Here is a 21,201-nt window from a genome sequence, read left to right on the forward strand (position 1 = left end):
CTTTGTACCCCTAATATGAATGCTGAGATCATTCTGTTCTTTGTGCCCAGCTGCCCTGAGAACTCTGTCACTGTGACAGCAGGATATTTACACTCATAAAAAGGTCCACATTTATGGAGCGTGCAGATGACAGCTTCTATATGTCTGTAGATGTCATATGTCACAAATAGGTCTCTTATGCTTTGACATTATATTGTTACAATGCAGCTTATATGCATGCATATTGATTTATATTTATCTATATATAATACTTTATTTCAGTTACCAAGATGGGCACATTTTAGAATAATTCAAGGTTAAAAAATGTTAATCACACAAAGATATGCAAAAGAATTCACTTAGGCAGATTTATCCTGCTATATGAACTCATTAGACCTGAAAGTCGATCAGATTTGTATGATTTGGGCATAGCACTTTTGAGTATATTTAGCAGAAAGCTATATGTGGCCAATCAGCAATTATGTTTTATTGTTTGACATGATAGACATCATCATTAGTCTTTGTCCTACGTTATTAAATAAATCTATAGCTGTAGGTTCTAGATTCTCTCCTGGTGACACCTTGTGTGCCAAGTTACAACAGAGTCACAAAGGCAGGAAGTGATGAGAATACAAATAAGGACACAGACAGCAACAAAAAAACTAACCCTGTTTAGCTAAGACCTTTTAAATACATTTCGCCATAGTTGATAATGTTCTTTCATTCTGTAATATGCTCCTTAGGCACAAATTCAGAATATAGAGCCGGCAACTCCAATAGTCCTTAATCCATTTTATTGACACATGAAATCATTTTTGAGATACAAACGGACTCACACATATCGGCTGATAAGATTTGTTCACAGCACATATTGCAAGTAAAAAAGCAGGACGAATATAGTACAAGTCAAGCACCATCCTCCAATTGATGCCTCACATCAGACATCACAATTTAGTGTGATCAGCTGGTCAGGTGTGTCAAGAAACATAGTACAATAACAACAACAAACAGTGTTAGTTACAATGAATATATGCGTATTTATAGCATTAGCATCTATACAACTGTTATAATGTATGGGAAAGTAGCAAAAAAGTAAAAGAAAGAAGCACAGAGAACACGGAAAGCAGTTTGTTTAAAAATAAATCAACATCATACTGTGAGTTTCAGCCTATGGGTGTCCTAGTTTGTAAACTGAAAATCCACAAAACTTCTCTCTCTAGAAGCTTACGGTGGAGATAACCTCCTCTTGGCGATTTTGGCGTGGACATGGCTGGATCGAGAGGGGGATTGGGAGGGGGGAGGATTGGGCTGCAGACAAAAGATTATTTACCCTCATGCATAGAATGTATGAAGTTAAAAAAAAAAACCTTGTGCCTTTACAACCACTTTAATCCAAACCTTACTCAATGACTGTGTAACAACTGACTTTTTTTCCCACCATAAAATATGTCCTCCAGCCTCTTTCAGACACTTCCTGTCTACATACATAACCCAGTTTCGATTGTACTCCATTGCTCTGAACTGTGAAGAAGTGAGAATGGTGAACCATGCCTGCACCATATGTACTGTAGGCAGGGCTGGACTTACCATTGGGCTTGACTGGGCTCAAGCCCATGGGCCCCACCGAGATACATAGCCGAGTGTACTCGGCGTGGCTCCGATCACAGTCACGCCCATTCCCGCCCTATGATGGACATAACACAGGGACTGGGCGCGACTGTGAACCGAGCCGACTACACTCGGCTACACTCGGCTACTCTCGACTCCGCTCGGGACTGCGAGAGGACCCAAGAGCCACCTGAGAGGAGCCAAGAGCTGCCTGAGAGGACCCAAGAGCTGCCGAGAGGACCCAAGAGCCACCGAGAGGACCCGAGAATGGTTTAAAATGGCTGAGAGTCCTGTGTATCTCGGCTGCACCATTTTTAAACTTCAAGACTGCAATGACAAGGCTGCAAATGACAAGGCTGCAAATGAAAAGGCTACACTGACAAGGCTGCAAATGACACCGACAAGGCTGCAATGACACTGGACAAGGCTGCAGATGGACACTGGACAAGGCTGCAGATGGACACTGATAAGGCTGCATTGATGGGCATTTAAAAGTTTTTTTCTTAAACTTTCCTCCTAAAAGTTTTTTTCCTTAAAATTCCCTCCTAAACTTGGGGTGCGTGTTATATGCCGATAAATGCGGTAATGTATAGAAGGGAAGGTAGGGCCCAAAACTGACTCAAGCCCAGGGGCCCCCACCAATCGAAGTCCTGCCCTGGCTGTAGGGATGAGCTCAGGCGTGTTTGCATGGCCCACGTGCAGAGCCCACCAGGATGTTGGCGCAGTGCTGCGCTAATCACAGGCAGTGAGACATTGCCCGATCTCTGCAGCTGCGCATCGGGGCAATGTCTCACTGCCTGTGATTAGCGCAGCGCTGCTCCGACTTCCCGATGGGCTTTGCACGTGGTCCATGCGAACACGCTTAAGCTCATCCTTAATGTGCTGGCATGATCCCTTGTAGTCTCCATCAGGGGTGCATGTGACAGGGTGACAATTAAGCTGCCTTTTCATTTTAAATTGATAACAGAAAGTACCTGAACAAAGACCTTCATGGTAGGATCACCAATATTGTCCTCATTAGGACTGCAGATTTAAAAAAAAAATATTGAAAACAAAATAACTTTACTTAAGTAAATAATTGTGTTGGAATATACTGTAAGATTTTCAGTATCATTTGGTGCACTTTTTTAATTCATTTTGTTAAAGAAAGTATTAACCCAAATGGGAAAATTAAAAGCTAAAAATTATGTAAAGAAATGGCAGCAGAAACAAAAATGATGAAACTAAAACAATAATGGTAAAGGGGAGGAGGGGAAAAAAGTAGGGCTGCAACTAACGATTATTTCCATAATCAATTAGTTGGCCGATTATTGTTTCAATTAATCAGATAAAATCATAAAAAATTTAAAAATATAAAAAATTTAAAATATAAAAAAGACCTGAAATACTATTCTGCAGATTTTCTGACAGGACTGTAATATTATAATGCATGATAGAGTCCCTTCTCATACACAGGTATGATGGAGTACTATTCCTCCCCTGAACACCAATGATGGGACACTATTCCTTCTGGGAACACCAATGATGTGGTACTATTCCCCCCGGAAACACCAATAATGGGGCACTATTCCTCCCAGGAACACCAATGATGGGGTACTACTATTCCTCCCAGGAACACCAATGATGGGGTACTATTCCACCTGGGAACACCAATGATGGGGCACTATTCCTCCCAGGAAAACCAATGATGGGGTACTATTCCACCCGGGAACACCAATGAAGGGGCACTATTTCTCCCCGGAACACCAATGATGGGGCACTATTCCTCACAGGAACACCAATGATGGGGCACTATTCCCCCCTCCCAGGAACACCAATGGGGCACTATTCCCCCCCAGCAACACCAATGGGGCACTATTCCTCCCCAGCAACACCAATAGAGCACTATACCCCCCCCCCAGCAAAACCAATGGGGAACTATTTCCCCCCCCCTCCCAGGAAAACCAATGATGGGGCACTATTTCCCCCCCTCCCAGGAAAACCAATGATGGGGGCACTATCCCTCCCCCCCACCCCAGAAATACTTATGATCAAGGGGCACTTGTTGTCAACTTGTCATCACAATGTACTACTACTTCTTGCCTCTCTCTCTATTCCCTCGAGGCAGCAGCAGGCTGGGCTGAGGGGGGGAGCTGACGTCAGTGAGGAGGAGAGAGGCGGACGTGCCTGGTCACATGAGTGCCGCTGTAATCTCATGAGAATACGGCGGCGCCGCTGCCTTCTACACAGGATTCACTGGGACGGAGGCAGAACTGGCAGGAAGGAAGGTGCCGTTAGACCAACTAATCGATAATGAAAATCGTTGACAATGATTTTCATTATCGGTTGTTATCGATTTTATTGATTAATCATTTCTAGAAAAAAGGGTGCTAGTTAGCTGCAAGATGGCATATATTTTTGTCAACTAAATGAACATTATTTTAGTCAACTAAATACAGGCATACCCCACTTTTAAGTACACAATGGGGTTTATTTACTAAAGCTGGAAATTGCAAAATCAGGCTCACTTCTGCATAGAAACCAATGAGCTTCCAGGGTTTATTACCAAAGCTTAATTGAACAAGCCAAGGTTAGAAGCTCATTGGTTTCTATGCAGAAGTGAGCTTGATCTTGCACTTTACAGCTTTAGCTAATAAAGCCCATTGTGTACTTAAAAGTGGGGTATGCCTGTAATTCAGATGACTAAAATACAACTAAAACTAAAATGGCATTTTAGTCAAAAGACTATGACTATAATGAAATTGAAATTTGATGTCAAAATTAACACTGCACTACCATATAAAAATAAGTAGGGGGCATCTACTGAGCTGCTGAAAGAAAAAGAAAAATCAAGAAAAAGGTTTTTATTTTTTTTCTTAATATTTAATGTTAGTAATATATTCAGGCAATATGTGCAATCTCATTATAGCCAGTAGAGTTTATTTTTTATTTTTTATTTTTTAGGTTTAGTCGAGTTTTATTAGCAAAATGTTTACGATATATGCCTACAAAACAGATCATATTAAGACAAGTATGCTCACAATTTGACAGCTCCGAATTATGACACACGACGTGTGATGCAAACTGAAAGATAATGTTACATAGCAGTAGTGAAGCATATATAGAAGGTATATTATCAGTCAAAACATTTTCAGGTTTATAGCAAATAAACAATGTCATATACCCTGTTAACTGAACAGGAAAAGGGAATTTTCAAAAATAAAGGGGCCTACCGGCCAAACCTACATAACGTAAAATATGGTCTTCCAGGTAATACATAATATGGTCAAGCCTTTAATGAGGACATAAGGAGAAAATTATGACGGAGAATATAGGAAACAAAAGTGAGAGAGTAGAAAGAGGAGAAGAGCAAAAAAGAAAAGGAGGGAAGCCTGTGGGAGGTTAACCAAAGCGAATAAGGTTTCACACTTGCGAAGAGATGAATGGGTCAAACGCCGTAAAGTATCTGAAATGATACCGCACTGTGGACATAAGCTTGTAGGATTCTGTTTTATGCTCCTCCAACGCAATCATATGTTCCAAATGGTTTATCCCTTGTGCAAGCCCATTCGGCCAGAGATGCAGCTGTCGCCAATGCCTTGCTATTACAGAGCGAGCAGCAGTGATGAAATGCCAAACAAATAGGTGTAAAATTTTATACCGGAATGACAACATTTTCGGGTATGTACCCCAAATGTAGGTCATGGTGCCAGGAGCCTGTAAACACCGCCAACAAGTGTCAGGAACAGAGGAGTCAATTTTATGGAGGAGCGAAGGGCAGAGCTACCACCTCGCTAAAATGTGGTAGTTTTGCTCTTTCGTTAAGACCCCTTTCACACTGGGTCAGGCGCCATTGCACTAAAAATAGCTCCTGCAAACCGACCTGAAACAGCCGCTGCTGTCTCTACAATGTGAAAGCCCCGAGGGCTTTCACACTGGATCGGTGCGATAGCAGGACGGTAAAAATAGTCCTGCTAGCAGTATCTTTGAAATCAATGGGGCAGCGCGGCTATACCGCCGGCAAAGCGGTGGTTTTAACCCTTTCACATCTGCTATCGGGGGGGGTTAAACCACCCCCGCTAGCGGCAGAATACCGCTGCTAAAACGACAGATTTATAGCTTCGTTTTACCGCCGACGCCACTCCCGCCCCAGTGTGAAAGAGGCCTTAGGAAGAGATTGACATTTTATAAGAGTTAGTGAATTCTCTGTCCCATTCCATGTCTTCCAGTGAGACTAGTAATTCCTGTTCCCACTTCAAAAGGAATGGAGGTGGCTCTGAGTATCACTCTTTTAGCTACAATATAGGGATGGAGACATGAGTTCCCGCATGTTTCACTCAGTCACAAATTTTCCCTCCTATATAAACCAAATTAGGGATGGAAGTGCATGGAGTGTCTGTTAGGTAGTCTGTGACCATGTATAATTGTATACTACCCTATTTCCCCAAAAATAAGACCTAGCGTGACTGTCGGTGATGGCTGCAATATAAGCCCTACCCCCCCCCCCATGGCCAGAGACAGCGACGAGGCAACAGCTCTAGAAGAGAAGAAGAGAAGAACAGAAGGCGGCGGCGACAGAAGACCGGGCCACCGCTTGTAAAAGAGCTAGAAGAAGGTGTGGAGGCCCGGAAAGAAGAACCGAAGAGGGGGACAAGACCCCCGAAGAGGGGGACAAGACCCCCGAAGTAGGAACAAGAGGGCGGCGACGAAGAAGAAGAAAGCTGGGCTCCTCCACTAGTAAAAGAGCTAGCAAAAGAGCAGAAGAGGCTCTTGTCCTCATTAACATGGGGACAAGGTGCTTTGGGGTGGGGGGCCACGCAGCCCCCCTTCCCCAAAGGGCCTGCTACGGCTCGGGAGGGGGGGCTCGCTCGTCCCCACCCCCTTTCCTGACCAGCTGCGTGCTCAGATAAGGGTCTGATATGGACCTGGGGGGGACCCCCACACCGTTTTTTTGGTGTAGGGCTTCCCCTTTGACTCCATACCAGGTGACGGGGCCAGCGACGCTTCCTTCGCTAGTCCCGGCTACCTGGAGCCGCGCTGAAAATGAACGGACTTTCCTCCGTGTGTGTGGGCAAGTCCGTTCATTTCAAAAGTACGGCGGATAATCCGGCAGACTATGTCCACCGGAAAAGTCACGTGTGTGGGCAGGTCCACTCGTTCGGACAGTCCGGACTTTACGGCGGTTTGTCTGCCACACTAAGTCCGCCGGATAGTCTGATCATGTGTACGCGGCATAAGTGTATAATGAGGTGTTCCAGACTGGGGTTTTACCTGTATCTATGAATGAGATGATAATCATTGTATTACTAAAACAAGGGAAGGACGCCCATTTGCCTGATTCGTACAGACATATCTCCCTCCTTACAAGCAATGTCAAGTTATTGGCATGGGTGCTGGCAAACAGATTAGCCGAAGTGGTGCACAAATTGGTACACAGAATCTTTGGAGACTCTTTTTGAACCCGCAGCTACCTACATAAACCCGTTAGTTGAGCCATTTTTGTTCTTTAGATGCATCTAAGGCCTTTGACAGCGTTGAATGGCCATATCTTTGGGTGGTTCTGGAGCGTATGTGCCTTGGCGCCAACTGTATTAAGTGGTTCAGGGTGTTATACGCTAACCCCTCAGCTGGGATTAGAGTGAATGGGGAGTTATCAGAGACTTTTACACTCTATAGGGGCACCAGACAAGAGGGCCCTTTGTTACCCCTGCTGTTTTCTCTAGCTCTAGAACTCCTGGCATCATGGATGCGTACAGAGGACAAAATTGTTGGATTCAGACGAAGTACAGGAACTGATATTGTCTGACTGTATGCTGATGATACCCTGCTATACTTAGGGGATACCTAATCGAGGCTTTTGGTGCCCTTTCAAGCTTTTCCATGAATTGGAACAAATTGGTCCTCATGCCCCTAGATGTCCTAGTCTCCTCTTTTTGCTATTTGGGTATTCAAGTCACCCCCTACCCATCCCAATTTATCGAGCTAAATCGAATTCCTTTACTCTGTAAATTTCTCTAACCACCTGGTGTAAGCTGCCGCTGTCGGTAGTCGGGAGAATTAATCCTTTTCTTAAAAATGGTATAGGCACCTCAACTGTTGTACAATATTCAATAATTCCACAGTTTGGATATCACGGCAGTGGTTTCTTCGGATAGATTCCCAATTTAGTGAACTGATGTGGTGAAAAAAATAGCCCGCATCAGCCTATTAACTCTGCAATATAGCAAAGATCAAGGAGGCCTGGCTGTCCCCCACACTAGGGCCTATTACCTTGCCTGTCAGTTACAGCAGCTGGGGGGCTGGGGTACTACAGACCTGTTGGATCCTATAAGTAGACTTTTAATTCCCCAGGGGGCTAATGATTCTGCCATTACTTATTTGGAGGCAGGATTCATGCATTTGAATCCTACAGCTCCGACAGTGGTTTTGTTGAAAACGTTATGGTCTTACGTTAAAAAGATGCTAGTGACTTTTTTTATTATTCATACCCCATTGTGGCGTAACATTAGTTATAAGGAAGTTGCCTAAATTAAAGGGGTTCCAGGAATGGGAGAGGGCGGGTGTCAAGGAAACACCCGGTAATCTTGCCAATAACCATCATGGCCACATCACACTGGCGTACGTAGATGCGTGAACGGGCGTACACAGATACGTGACGGCGCAAATGCGCACAGTGTGACAGATGCTGGCATGTCTTGGACTATTTAAACCTGCTGCTGATAATTTTTGCATTGCTGGATTATCACCAAATTCCTTGTGTTCCTGCGTTACTGCATATCCTGATTGAACCCCTGTTATTTACCTGGCTTGCTCTGACCTGTGATCCTGATCTCCTGATTTACCCTTGGCGTGTACTTCTGACTTCTCTCCTGCTTGCTCCACTGTGTTTGACCTTGGCTTGGCTTATGACTCTGCTACAAATTCATCTCACCGTATATGACCCGGGCTTATCCAGTCTCCAGTCTTACCTGAACTGATCTTACTGTGTATGACCCCTGGCCTGGCTCCTGTTTCTGTTTCCAGTTTGCTACTCTAAGTTACCTGGTACATTCCAAGCACGCCAGCTTTACAGCTATCCAGCCTGCTTCCACTACATCTCGGTGACCATCTCATCTCATCACAGTACCTGGCAAATCGTGCTTCTCTGGGCACTGCTCTCCATGTACCATTCTTAATTCCCTACAGGATTCTTCTAAATTACCCTGCAGGCAGGGCTGGGAAACACGGGTGCCATAGATGGGGAGATGTGGGATTTATGTTTATACTCTGTCCCTCTGTCCCCAGCCTCTCAAAAACTATCCCATGGATATTTACTATACAGTGTCTATAGAACACTTATAATTATATAAATGGGGGAAACGCAACACTCACTTATGCCCAAAATGAGAGCGAGACCATGGTGACCTTATCCACATGCTTTGGAAACATCCTAAACTTTTTTGTTACTGGACTGAGATCCTGGAAGGGATTTCCCAAGTGTTTAAGTTTAGCATTCCAAGAACTCCCGTTCTGTTGGGTGCACTTAACTGCACAAGCTCATACTGCAGTTTTGCGGTTGTTATATACTGCCTGTAAGCTAATTGCTCAATATTGGATTGTTTCCTGGGTGCCTACCAGACAACAATAGGTGGAACAGGTAAACAAATTGTTGATACAAGAAAAGCTGACATACCAGCATAGAAATGTTTCTCTAAAATTGTACTCCATGTGCAACTTTGGATAGATGTTCCTGGCCTTGCAGGAACCTCTTTTGGGGATCCAACAAACTTGATCGTTGGGTTCTATATAGGTATAGGCACTTCATGGTATCTCTCAACTGGTTGGTCATACCTGTTCTTTTTTAGCCCTAAGGGTTCTGGGGGTTTGGTTCCGCTGAAGCTTAAGTTTTTTCTTTTATGCTATGCTATTATGCATATGTCAGTATTTTCTGTCCTGGTTTACATGTCTTTGTATGTAATATCCCAGTCAGCAGACCTTTATTTTTTGAGAAACGCTTTATTTTGATATGTACCAATTTACTATGTCTATGTTTTTTCTGGTCTGTGAAATAAACTTGCTTTTTTTCTGATCAAATCTGGTTTTGCAGTTTGTACAACTAAAACAATCCAGATGACTAAAACTAAAACTAAAACTAAAATGGCATTTTAGTCAAAAGACTATGACTAAAACAAAATAGAAATGTGACAGTGTTAATGTGGGAATCCCTCCTGAAGGGCCAAAGCTGAAAGTTCTTAAATAACTAAGAGGCGGAGCCAGGTGGCACTGCCCCCTTGTGACGTCATCGACTGTGGTCATGCTGGGTCGGTGATGTCGCAAGGGGGCAGTGCCACATGGGAAAGTCACTGGCGGCCCAGTCCCTCAGTTATTTAAGAACTGTCAGACATCGGGCAGCGGGCCATCTTGATAGACGATAGATTTGCACCAGGAGACATTTTTATTTATTTTTTTAAATAAAGGAATTGTCAAAAACGACCTACTGTAATTTTTTACACTACACTTTTTTTGGGTGAATGAGTAGGGCTATGTACTCCATACTCACTCACATAGGGGAGGGAACAGGATCTTGGGCCCCCCTTGTTAAAGGGGGCTTCCAAATTGCAATAAGCCCTCCTCCTGCAGACCCCCACAACCCTGGCCAGGACAATCACCCCCCATGTTGAGGACATGGTATGGTTGGGGGGTGCTCTCTCGTTCCCCGGCCTGCATGCTAAGATAAAGGTCTGGTATAGATTTTGGGAGAACCCCATGCATTTAAAAAAATTTGGCATGGGGTTTGCCTAAAATCCACCTGGGGGGGGGGTGACCTCATGCTGTTTTTTCCATTGCCAGCATCCGTTTCACAAGTTGCAAACACATGTATAGTCACATGTATATTATGTAGGAGCAACCCAGCACGTAATGTTTGAGGGTTTACATCGTAGTCTATGTCCCTCACGTCACATGAAAGTCAGACCAATTAGTGCAGGAAATACTTTAAAGTTGCTGCAACTTGAAGTCACACAGATGTGAATGGTACTCACTGGGAAACATGGGGTGCGACTGGTAATGCAATCTAAATTTGCTTTCCAGTGAATTTTGCTGCTTTCTAGATATTGACCTTTCTAATCAACATAAATGTATAGGGGTTTATCTTTTTGGCTGTTTTTCAAGTGACTGTAAATGCAATTCTTTTTAAAATAAAAAACATGTAAGCCGGTTGGAAATAGATGCAGTTTAGTTATCCAGCAGCCTGAGGGATTAGGCTAAGAGGGGGTGTCTGTATTGGGGATGACTTTACTGATTGGATCTGTACTGGGTGGTTAGGATGAGAAGGGGGCTGTACTAAGGGGTTAAGCTGGAAGGGGGATCTATACATTGGATTTAGACTGTAAGGAGGAAATGTGCTGGGGGGGGGGGGGGGTGTACTGAGGAGTTGGGCTGGAAAGGGGTTCTGTCATGGATCTGCCACCTAGGGGTTAAAATAGTGCAGACTAATTTCAATGATTGGTAACAAGCTGCCTTATTTAAACACCTCAGCAGCACTGTGTCTTTGCTGTCTGGTCTGCAGCTCATACCTGTTCCAGTGACTGCCTGTTCCTGTGATCCAATCTGTTTCCTTTGTTTGACTACGATTTGATCTCTGCTATCCTGACCTTGGCCTGCCTTGTAACCACGCTCTGCTCTACACTGCTTGATATCCTGTTGCCGAACTTTGCCTGTATCCTGACCATTCTCTGCCTGTCGTCTATATCTACATCTGATCACCTGTTACCAAACCTGGCTTGTCTGACTACGTATTCAGTGTCTCCCCAGCTTACCAGCCTGCTTCCTGTTTCCTGCTGCACCAGCTGAACTGACAAGACCAAAGACGAACCAGGCACCCATACACCACCAGGCTCTTGTGACCACTGTTGCAACATCGGTGGCCCTTGAGCCGGGGTTGTACGAGACAGCCTTCCCACAGGCTCATCCGGCAGGTATGTAACAGGTTCTGTACTGATGCTGTGGGATGGGAGGGGAGATTCAGGGCAGTGAGGGAAAATATGTACTGGGAGAGATTGGGGCTATTGGATGAAATTTGTACTCTGAGGAAAGTGGACATGGGGGGGGATTTGATTTATACTGGCAGGAGTGGATAGTTTTGAGTGGATTTTGCATAGTGGGCCTGTGTGCATAGCACACAGATTGCAGATCCTGCAATCTGTGTGCTATGCATTCCTGAAAGTGTAGGTAGGAGTGCTGTGGCATATGTGTGCTATGTATACAGGGAGATACTCACTCTCTTTAAGCCCCTCCTACTGTTAACACAATTTGGCCACACCCACAATCTGTCTTTCTTCCTTTCATGTTTTGTGTGTGTGTGTGTGTGTGTGTGTGTGTGTGTGTGTGTGGGAGGGGGGCCCTGGGTGCTGGATATAAGTAGGTACACTACTGCACTGTGGTAAAATACTACTGAATTTCACCACAGCTCACCAAACCACACTTCCCAGCTGCATTACAGTGTGACCAGGGCGCATAGAAAACAATTGTTGTGCCCTAGTGTGAGCGTTAACTTACAGTTCATTGACTGGGGCATTTGATCTGCTGTTTTATCTCAAAGGAGTCTCAAACTGATGTCAAATGCAAGTTAAATGCATTAGAAAGCAAGCTGCATTTGCAGGTGGACACATGCCTAAAATTGGGCACATACAATTTAACGGCTACGTTCGCCTTTGTTTACTTTTCTTTTTTTTCCCCACTAAATTTCAGCTCCCCTATATACCAATATAGCATTTAATGTACTTCTTTAGCAAAAATAAAACAGCTTTCCATTTATTCCACACACGTTTACCATGATGTACCACAATGTCTTTAGGGATATTTAAAAACACTGTTCAATTACTTCTGCCTTAATTCCACACACGCTTACCACAATGTCTTTATGGATATTTAAAAACACTGCTTGATTACTTCTGGCTTACTTCCTGGACAGACTTTAGGTCATGACACAGGAAGGAGTTGACCATCTCATCTCATTAACACACTCCCTGTATCATCTACCCTCAGCTGGACAACTCCTTCCTGTGTCACGACCTAAAGTCTGTCCAGGAAGTAAGGCAGAAATAAACGAGCAGTGTTTTCAAACAGCCATGGGAAGAGTGAGGTCAGTGTATGTAAAATAAATGGAAAGCGGTTTTATTTTTGTCAATTCTAATTTTATCTCAAGTTATTGTAAAGCATTACACATTTAAACAATTTCAAACATATACATTACTTGCGTACATAGTGAATACATATCATAAGTACTTTAACATACATAAGAAAAAGAAGAAAGGAAGAGAGAAAAAAAAAACACACGGAGATGGGGGCCCCCCCCCCTTTTCCCTTCCCCTTTTCTCTCCTCCAGCATAGTCTTTCCTACCATTACTTTCCTCCTTCTACCTTCAGCTTTTAACCAATTTCCTATACTGCCTCCATGGGTTCCAAACCAGGAGGCACCTTTTGTACGAATCTAATTCTTGTGCTATAAATATCTCAATCCTCTCTATATTGTCCATTTCTAAGGCCCATTCGTTTATTGAAGGAGACTGAATTGATTGCCAGTGACGCGGTATCACCGTTCTTGCTGCAGTCAACCAATGCCCAAGAAGCTTCTTTTTGATATTTTTATATGTTCCTGGTAACATAGAGAGAAGGGTAATTTGTGGCGTATTTGGGATTATCTCCCCAGTAACTAATGTGTATAGTTGCATAACCTTTTCCCAAAAACAAAAAATTAGGGGGCATTTCCACCAAATATGGAGCAGTGAGCCCCTCTCTGTATGGCACCGCCAACATATATCCGGTTTTTCTGGATATATACGATGTAGTGTCACTGGGCTCCAATACCATCTTGAGAGCAACTTGTAATTCGTCTCTTGTGCTTTAATTATCGGTGATAGACAATGTGATAGCTTAAATGCCTTCTCCTATTCCCCAACCTCAATTTGAACATTAATCTCATTAGCCCATTTATTTATATATTCCGGGGGCTCCGGATGATTTTTAATTATCAACATCTTGTAGAGCGCTGATAAAACGTGTTTTGGTTTTTGATCTTGTGTCAAAAGAATTTCAAGTTGAGTTAAATCTCTACCCAGGGACTTACTCGAACGAATAGAATACCAAAATGAGAGTAACTACCGGTGTTCCAACATGTGCAAAAAAGATGGACACTGTCTAGGAAATAGGTTTAATAGAGACGGAATTGTTCCCTGACATAAAATATTGCTCAATCTATAATGAGATTCCCTTTTCCATATAAGAAAACTTGTCCTTATTTTTGCAAAAGTCCATTAATGCTATATTGGTACATAGGGGAGCTGGGGAAAAAAAGGTGAATGATTGATTGTGAATTTAGCTTTTAACCGCTTGCCGACCACCCGCCGTCCATTGACAGTGGCACAATGGAATGCCTGCATGAATCGCCGTAGCTGTATGGCGTGTGCTTTAAGGAATATAGGTCGCGCATTACGTAGGAGCTAATGCGCGTGGCCAGCAGCCCCAATGGCCGCCGGCTACTCGCGGTTGCTCCTCAGAAGGAGAGAATGGAGATTTGTCAATGTAAACAGACAGAACTCAGTTCTGTCAGGGGTGAGGAGAGCGATCTGTTGTTCCTAATGCTTAGGAACAACAATTGGTCTCCTCACCCAGGCAGTCCCATTCCCCCACAGTTAGAATCACTCCCTAGGTAACACAATTAACCCCTTGATCACCCCCTAGTGTTAACCCCTTCCCTGTCAATTACATTTATCTAGTAATCAGTGGCTATTTATAGCACTGATCGCTGTATAAATGTCAATGGTCCCAAAATCTGCCGTAATGTTGCAGTCCTGATAAAAATTGCAGATCGCCACCATTACTAGTAAAAAAAAAAAATAATAAATGCCATAAATCTATCTAACTTTTTTTATGAAAACCAATGAATTTACGCTTATTGCGATTTTTTTTATTTTTTTTTTATTTTTTTTTCTCCCTAATAATATGTTGAAGAATACATATCGGCCTAAACTGAGGAAGAATTTTTTTTATATATATTTTTGGGGGATATTTATTATAGCAAAAAGTAAAAAAAAAAAAAAAATATATATATATATATATATATATATATATATATATATTTATTATAATTTTTTATTTTTTTTTTCAAAATAGTCCATCTTTTTCTGTTTATAGCGTAAAAAATAAAAAACGCAGAGGTGATAAAATACCACCAAAAAGTTATGTGTGGTAAGAAAGGACATTTGGGTACAGTGTCGCACGACTGCACACTTGTCAGTTAAAGCGACGCAGTGCCGTATTCGCAAAAAATGGCCCGGTCAGGAAGGGGGTAAATTCTTCCAAGGCTGAAGTGATTAAACTAACTGCTCAGTCACCTTTCACCACTTTAGTACCATCCTGTATTTCATTAGCAGGGAATTTACAGCACTGTATCCAAATTCGTTTTGTATAATTTTTGACTTCTTTTGGAGGAATTTAATAACCGATTTCCCCCAACTTTTTGTAAATGAAGAAACATGCTATCATTGAGGAGGTTAAAACATGGAGCTTGTATTTGCACACTGCATGCAGTAAATATACAGATCATACACAGGGCGAGGAGGAGGTGTACATGTCACATACAATGGGAGGATGGTCATAAACAATGCGCAGGATAAGGGAGGTGAAAGGGTAAATGTACAGATCATAGCAAAGACTCAGAAGATCGGATGTATAGGTGGTGAAAGGGTTAAAACTCTGTTCATTGTGGTGGTTGTTGCTGCATCAGCTGATCTGGAGCAAATGAGTGAACAAGTCATGCATTCATTAGTTCCCCAATCATTCCCCTTCTTTCATTGTAAAAGAGGCCACAGACATGCTGTCCATATTCCCATCAGACACGTTCCTGGAATGAGCTCTCAAAGGTACCGGGTGCTACAGCGACCACAAGCTGGAAACTGGGGCATGCATAACATTGTGTAAATATTTGCAGCACATCACGGATCTTCAAATAAGTCAGAGCGGTTATTTCATTGAAGAAAGACCACATTACAAAAAAGTGCAACATTTCAGAGCTGCACAAGGCCCCTTCGTCAGGTATGTGATAAAGGGGTCCTGTGCGGCTCCGAAACTGCAGAACCGTTCATACTAATTTGAAGATCCATTGTGTACTGGCAAATATTTACATAAGGCCACAGACCAACACTACAGTACATCACCTGAGGACTGGCTCTGGAAAAAAGTCTGGGGAATGGCGTGTGCCACAATAACAGTGCAGATAGACCTGTTTCAGGTTATCTGCTCCTTTGAGAGAAAATTGCAGATTTCCAAAAAAATAACTGCCATAGATTTCTGCCAGGTTGGACCTTGTCATATGGGATGTGAGCTATCAGCAGCAGTGATCGCACTACATGAGCAGGAACTGCACAGGGTTAATGCCTTCCTCCTTGTTCCACTCTGAGCTGAGGGCCAGGATGAACAGAGATCAGAGATTGCAGCTCCAGCTCTCTCTGTTCTCTGTGCTGTGTACTTTGCCTGTCACAGCCACAGAAAAGAGAATGGGTGCAATCCTCTTTGTTAATTAGAATCAGGATCTGGTCCATATTCTAAGGCTGGCAATAGATGAAGCATATTCACAGATCCCTGTGAATTAATGAAGTTTTAACAGCAGGGCACTATTGAGAGCTCTAGGTAGTTCAATGAGCTTCCTGTCATTGTGTAACTGCCTGCCCGTATTGGAGGTGGAGGGGACCCCATGCTGTTTTTTAAACATTTTTATATTGCCGGAAATGGTATTGTATTGCTGACAATTTAACCACTTAAGCCCCAAAAGGATTTACCCCCTTAATCACGTGTGGTTAAGGGGGTACGTCGGCACAATGGCATGGCTGGGCAAATGGGCGTACAGGTACATTCCCTTTAAATCGCAGCATTGTGGGCGTGTGCATGCCATAGGCGCCAGCCGTGTACTCTGTGACCGTGCCCGCGGGTCCCGCAGACTCGATGTCCGCCGGGGGCCCTCGATCGTGTCACAGAGTGGCAGAACGGGGAGATGCCTTTGTAAACAAGGCATTTCCCAGTTCTGCCTAGCAACATGACAGAGATCTACTGCTCCCTGTCATCAGGAGCAGTGATCTGTCATGTTCTAGTGAGACAATCCCTCCACAGTTAGAATCACTCCCTAGGACACACTTAACCTCTTGATTGCCACCTTGTGTTTAACCCCTTCCCTGCCAGTGTCATTTACACAGTAATCATTGCATTTTTATAGCACTGATCCCTGTATAAATGACAATGGTCCCAAAATAGTGTAAAAAATGTCCTGTGTGTCCACCATAATGTCGCAGTCAGGATAAAAATTGCAGATCATCGCCATTACTAAGAAAAAAAATAATAAAAAATGCCATAAATCTATCCCCTATTTTGTAGACGCTATAACATTTGCGCAAACTAATCAATATACACTTATTACGATTTGTTTTTTTAACCAAAAATATGTAGACTAATACATATCGGTCTAAACTGAGAAATTCGTTTTTTTATATATTTTTTGGGGAATATTTATTATAGCAAAATGTAAAAAATATTGCTTTTTTTTTTTTCAAAATTGTCGCTCCTTTTTTGTTTATAGCGCAAAAAATAAAAACCACAGAGGTGATCATATACCACCAAAAGAAAGCTCTGTTTGTGGGGAAAAAAGGACGTAAATTTTGTATGGGTGCAACGTTGCACGACCACGCAACTGTTAGTTAAAGCGGCGCAGTGCCATATCACAAAAACTGCTCTGGTCGGGATGGGGGTAAATCCTTCTGGGGCTGAAGTGGTTACTGGCCAGGCCATTTTTTGTGACACGGCACTACGCCAATTTAACTGACAACTGTGCGGCCGTGCAACGATGTGCCCAAACAAAATTTATGTCCTTTTTTTTTTTTCCCCCACAAAAAGAGCTTTCTTTTGGTGGTATTTGATCACCTCTGTGTTTTTTATTTTTCGAGCTATAAACAAAAAAAGACCGACAATTTTGAAATAAAATACTATATTTTACTTGTTTGCTATAATAAATATCCCAAAAAACGATTTCTTCGTCAGTTTAGGCCAATATGTATTCTACTAGATATTTTTGGTAAAAAAAATCACAATACGCGCATATTGATTGGTTTAGCATCTACAAAGTAGGGGATAGATTTATGGCATTTTTATTATACAGAGATCGGTGCTATAAAAATGCACTGGTTACTGTATAAATTACACTGGCAGAGAAGGGGTTAACGCTGGGGGGCGATCAAGGGGTTAAGTGTGTCCTAGGAACAACTGTGGGGGGTGTGGACTGGCAGGGAGTACAGGGAGATCACTGTTCCTGATCACTAGGAACAGACAATCACACTGTACTCTTTTGACCGAAAGGGGATCTGTTTGTTTACACTGACAGATCCCAGTTTTGCCTCTCTGTGGAGTGATCGTTGGGTGAACTGCATTGACTTCTTAAATGAACCGCCGTATTGGTACGGCAATTCGTGCAATAGAGCCGACCTGCCGCCGCATATCAGCGGCGGCTGGTCGGCAAGTGGTTAAATGTAATTTCATGCATTTTTTTCATTCGAAATGTAATTTTTGCTGCAGCATGTTCTATACATGCTACAGATGGGCCACTTTACATGCAGACAAAGGAGACTCCCCAGGCACTATATTTACCCACTGCAAACACCCCCCTCCTGCTTGTGGTTCCATTTCTGCCTCCCCATAGCCTAGGAGAATGTGACAATTCCACCCTGTATGTGCTTATGTGTTTGTCCATAGGTATCTTTATGTGTGCCTAGAGATGGGAAGGCCTGTAAAAAACTGTGAAAATTGTAAAAAACAAAAAAAACTGTTTGTGGAATATGTTCTTTTAAACATGAAAAATAATATACCGTATATACTCGAGTATAGGCCGACCCGAATATAAGCCGAGGCCCCCAATTTACCCCCAAAAAAACTGGCAAACTTATTGACTCGTGTATAAGCCGAGGGTGAGACATGCCTGTCCATCCCTGTGTGTGTGTCCGTCCATCCCTGTGTGTCCGTCCATCCCTGTGTGTCCGTCCATCCATCCCTGTGTGTGTGTGTGTCCATCCATCCATCCATCCCTGTGTGTGTGTGTGTCTCCATCCATCCATCCATCCATCCCTGTGTGTGTGTGTCTCCATCCATCCATCCATCCATCCATCCCTGTGTGTGTGTGTCTCCATCCATCCATCCATCCCTGTGTGTGTGTGTCTCCATCCATCCATCCATCCCTGTGTGTGTGTGTATCCATCCATCCATCCATCCCTGTGTGTGTGTCTCCATCCATCCATCCGTGTGTGTGTGTGTGTGTGTGTGTGTGTCCAGCCTACCTTTGTCCCGAGCCTCCGTCCCGTGTCGTGCCTTGCCTTCGTCCCGTCCCGTCCCGTCCCGTGCCGTGCGTTGCCTTGCCTCCGTCCCGTGCCCTCTTCGTCGGCGGCCATTGTAAAATTCAAAAGCCGCGCCTCCTCCTTCGCCTGTGATAGGCGGAACACTGAATTTCCCAGCAGCCTGTGTTCCGCCTATCACGGACGTCGTATCATCCTCGTCCGTAGTACGAGGATGAGCGGATGCCCGTGATAGGCGGAACACAGGCTGCTGGGAAATTCAGTGTTCCGCCTATCACAGGCGAAGGCGGAGCCGGAGGCGCGGCTTTTGAATCAGAATGGCCGCTGTCTGTCTGCTCGACACGCTGATCGAGCGGGCAGACAGCGATGACTCGAGTATAAGCCGAGGGGGGCACTTTCAGCCTCAAAAAAGAGGCTGAAAATCTCGGCTTATACTCGAGTATATACGGTATCTATGACATGGTATTCAAACTATATAACACAAAGACCTTAACCACTTAGCACAAATCGCCATCGTTGTACGTCGGTACTTTGACGCTAAATAGCGTTGTTATGGCAGCAGCTAGCTGCCATAACCCCAATATTTTCTGAATTGGCGGGCGGTGCTCTTTGAGATAAAAGTGTTCTCCATGGCGGATCCGCCGCAAGATTACTTTTATCGGGGGCTGGATAGAACCACCCCTCCCGCCACATTTCGGTCATCTCCACCGCTTACCGGAGCCGTTGTAGGGGCGGAGACTATCGCGTCCTCTTGCCTGACAGTCCTAGTGAGGGAAAGGTGGCTCTATAACATTGAATGATGGAAAAATTTTGTTTTTGGGGAAAAAAATGAATTTAATTATTTTAATTTTTTTATTGCATTTAAGTGTAAATGTTGGATCTGTGGCCTTTTTTACCCCAGATCTCACATTTAAGAGGTCCTGTCATGCTTTTTTTTTCTATTACAAGGGATATTTACATTCCTTGTAATAGGAATAAAAGTGACCCTAACATTTTTTTTAAAAAAAAAGGAAAGTGTAAAAATAAATAAAATGTAAAAAAAAAATATGAAAACGGTGTTTAAATCACACATGTGAGGCATTGCCGCGATCGTTAGAGTGAGAGCAATCATTTTCACACTAGACTACCTCTGTAACTCAAAACTGGTAACCTGTAGAAATTTTTAAAGGTTGCCTATGGAGAATTTTAAGGGTCAAAGTTTGTCACCATTCCACGAGCAGGTGCAATTTTGAAGCATGACATGTTGGGTATCAATTTACTCTGCATAACATTATCTATCAAAGTATAAAACAAAAAATGGGTTAACTTTACTGTTGTCTTATTTTTTTATTTTTTTTTTAATTGTCCTAAGAATGCTACGCAAATACGGTGAGACAACCATTTTATTCTATAGGTTGTCTGAAAAAATATATATATGTTTGAGGGTTCTAAGTAATTTTCTAGCAAAAAAAATGATTTTAACTTGTAAACAGTTGTCAAAAAGAGGTTTGGTCCTTAAGTGGTTAATTAAAGATTTCTGAGACTTTATGTAAAGTCCTAAGTCCTGGAATAGATTACAATTCAAGTAATAATACTTCTAAATACAGTTCTCAAACGAGAGAAATATGCATATCGGCCACTAATGCCGCGTACGCACGATTGGATTATCCGACCGTGTGTGGGCTCCGTTGGACTTTTTCTTAGAAAGAAGTCTTGACTCAAAATAGTCCGCCGGACAATTTATCCTCCGGGACTGGGACATAATAAGGGGTGACATACCTGGTGACCCCGTCCCTTATCCCTATATAAGTGGCCGCACAACACGTCCCTGGCATTACGGCGTCGTGTCAACATCGGAAGAGAAGAAGGAAGAAGAAGAAGCAGAAGAAGCAGAAGGCGGCGGCGACAGCATGAAGAAATGAAGAGCGGGACAAGACCCCCGAAGTCGGAAGAAGACCCCTGGACGGCGGCGGTGACAAAGGAGAAAGCCGGGCTCCTCTGCTAGTTAAAGGGCTAGCAAAAGAGCAGAAGATAGTGGAGGAGTCCGACGAGAAGACCCCCGGAGCTGTCTACTAATGTATTTTAAAAACCTGTGTTGTGTTTATTTTTATGTACGCTTTTTTTCCCCAGGTGAATGGGTAGGGGTACATCATACCCCATACTCATTCACATAGTGTAGGGGGCCGGAATCTGTGGGCCCCCTTATTAAAGGGGGGCTCCCGGATTCTGATAAACCTCCCTGCCCGCAGACCCCAACAACCAACGGCCAGGGTTGTCAGGAAGAGGCCTT

The 21,201-nt window shown here is 43.4% G+C and overlaps 1 long non-coding RNA gene across 1 annotated transcript in view; it reads left to right on the plus strand.

Annotated features, from left to right (window-relative positions):
* The first annotated feature begins 11,170 nt into the window (after positions 1 to 11,170).
* LOC143974307 (uncharacterized) overlaps positions 11,171 to 21,201 on the plus strand; it is a 30,197-nt gene continuing 20,166 nt past the window's right edge. Inside the window, exon 1 of the long non-coding RNA XR_013272196.1 lies at positions 11,171 to 11,522. This is a non-coding gene — a long non-coding RNA (uncharacterized LOC143974307). The remainder of the gene's footprint in view (positions 11,523 to 21,201) is intronic.

Source organism: Lithobates pipiens, unplaced genomic scaffold (genome assembly GCF_037356315.1).
Source record: "Lithobates pipiens isolate NorthernLeopardFrog02 unplaced genomic scaffold, aLitPip1_a1.2 Scaffold_13, whole genome shotgun sequence".
NCBI lineage: Eukaryota > Metazoa > Chordata > Amphibia > Anura > Ranidae > Lithobates > Lithobates pipiens.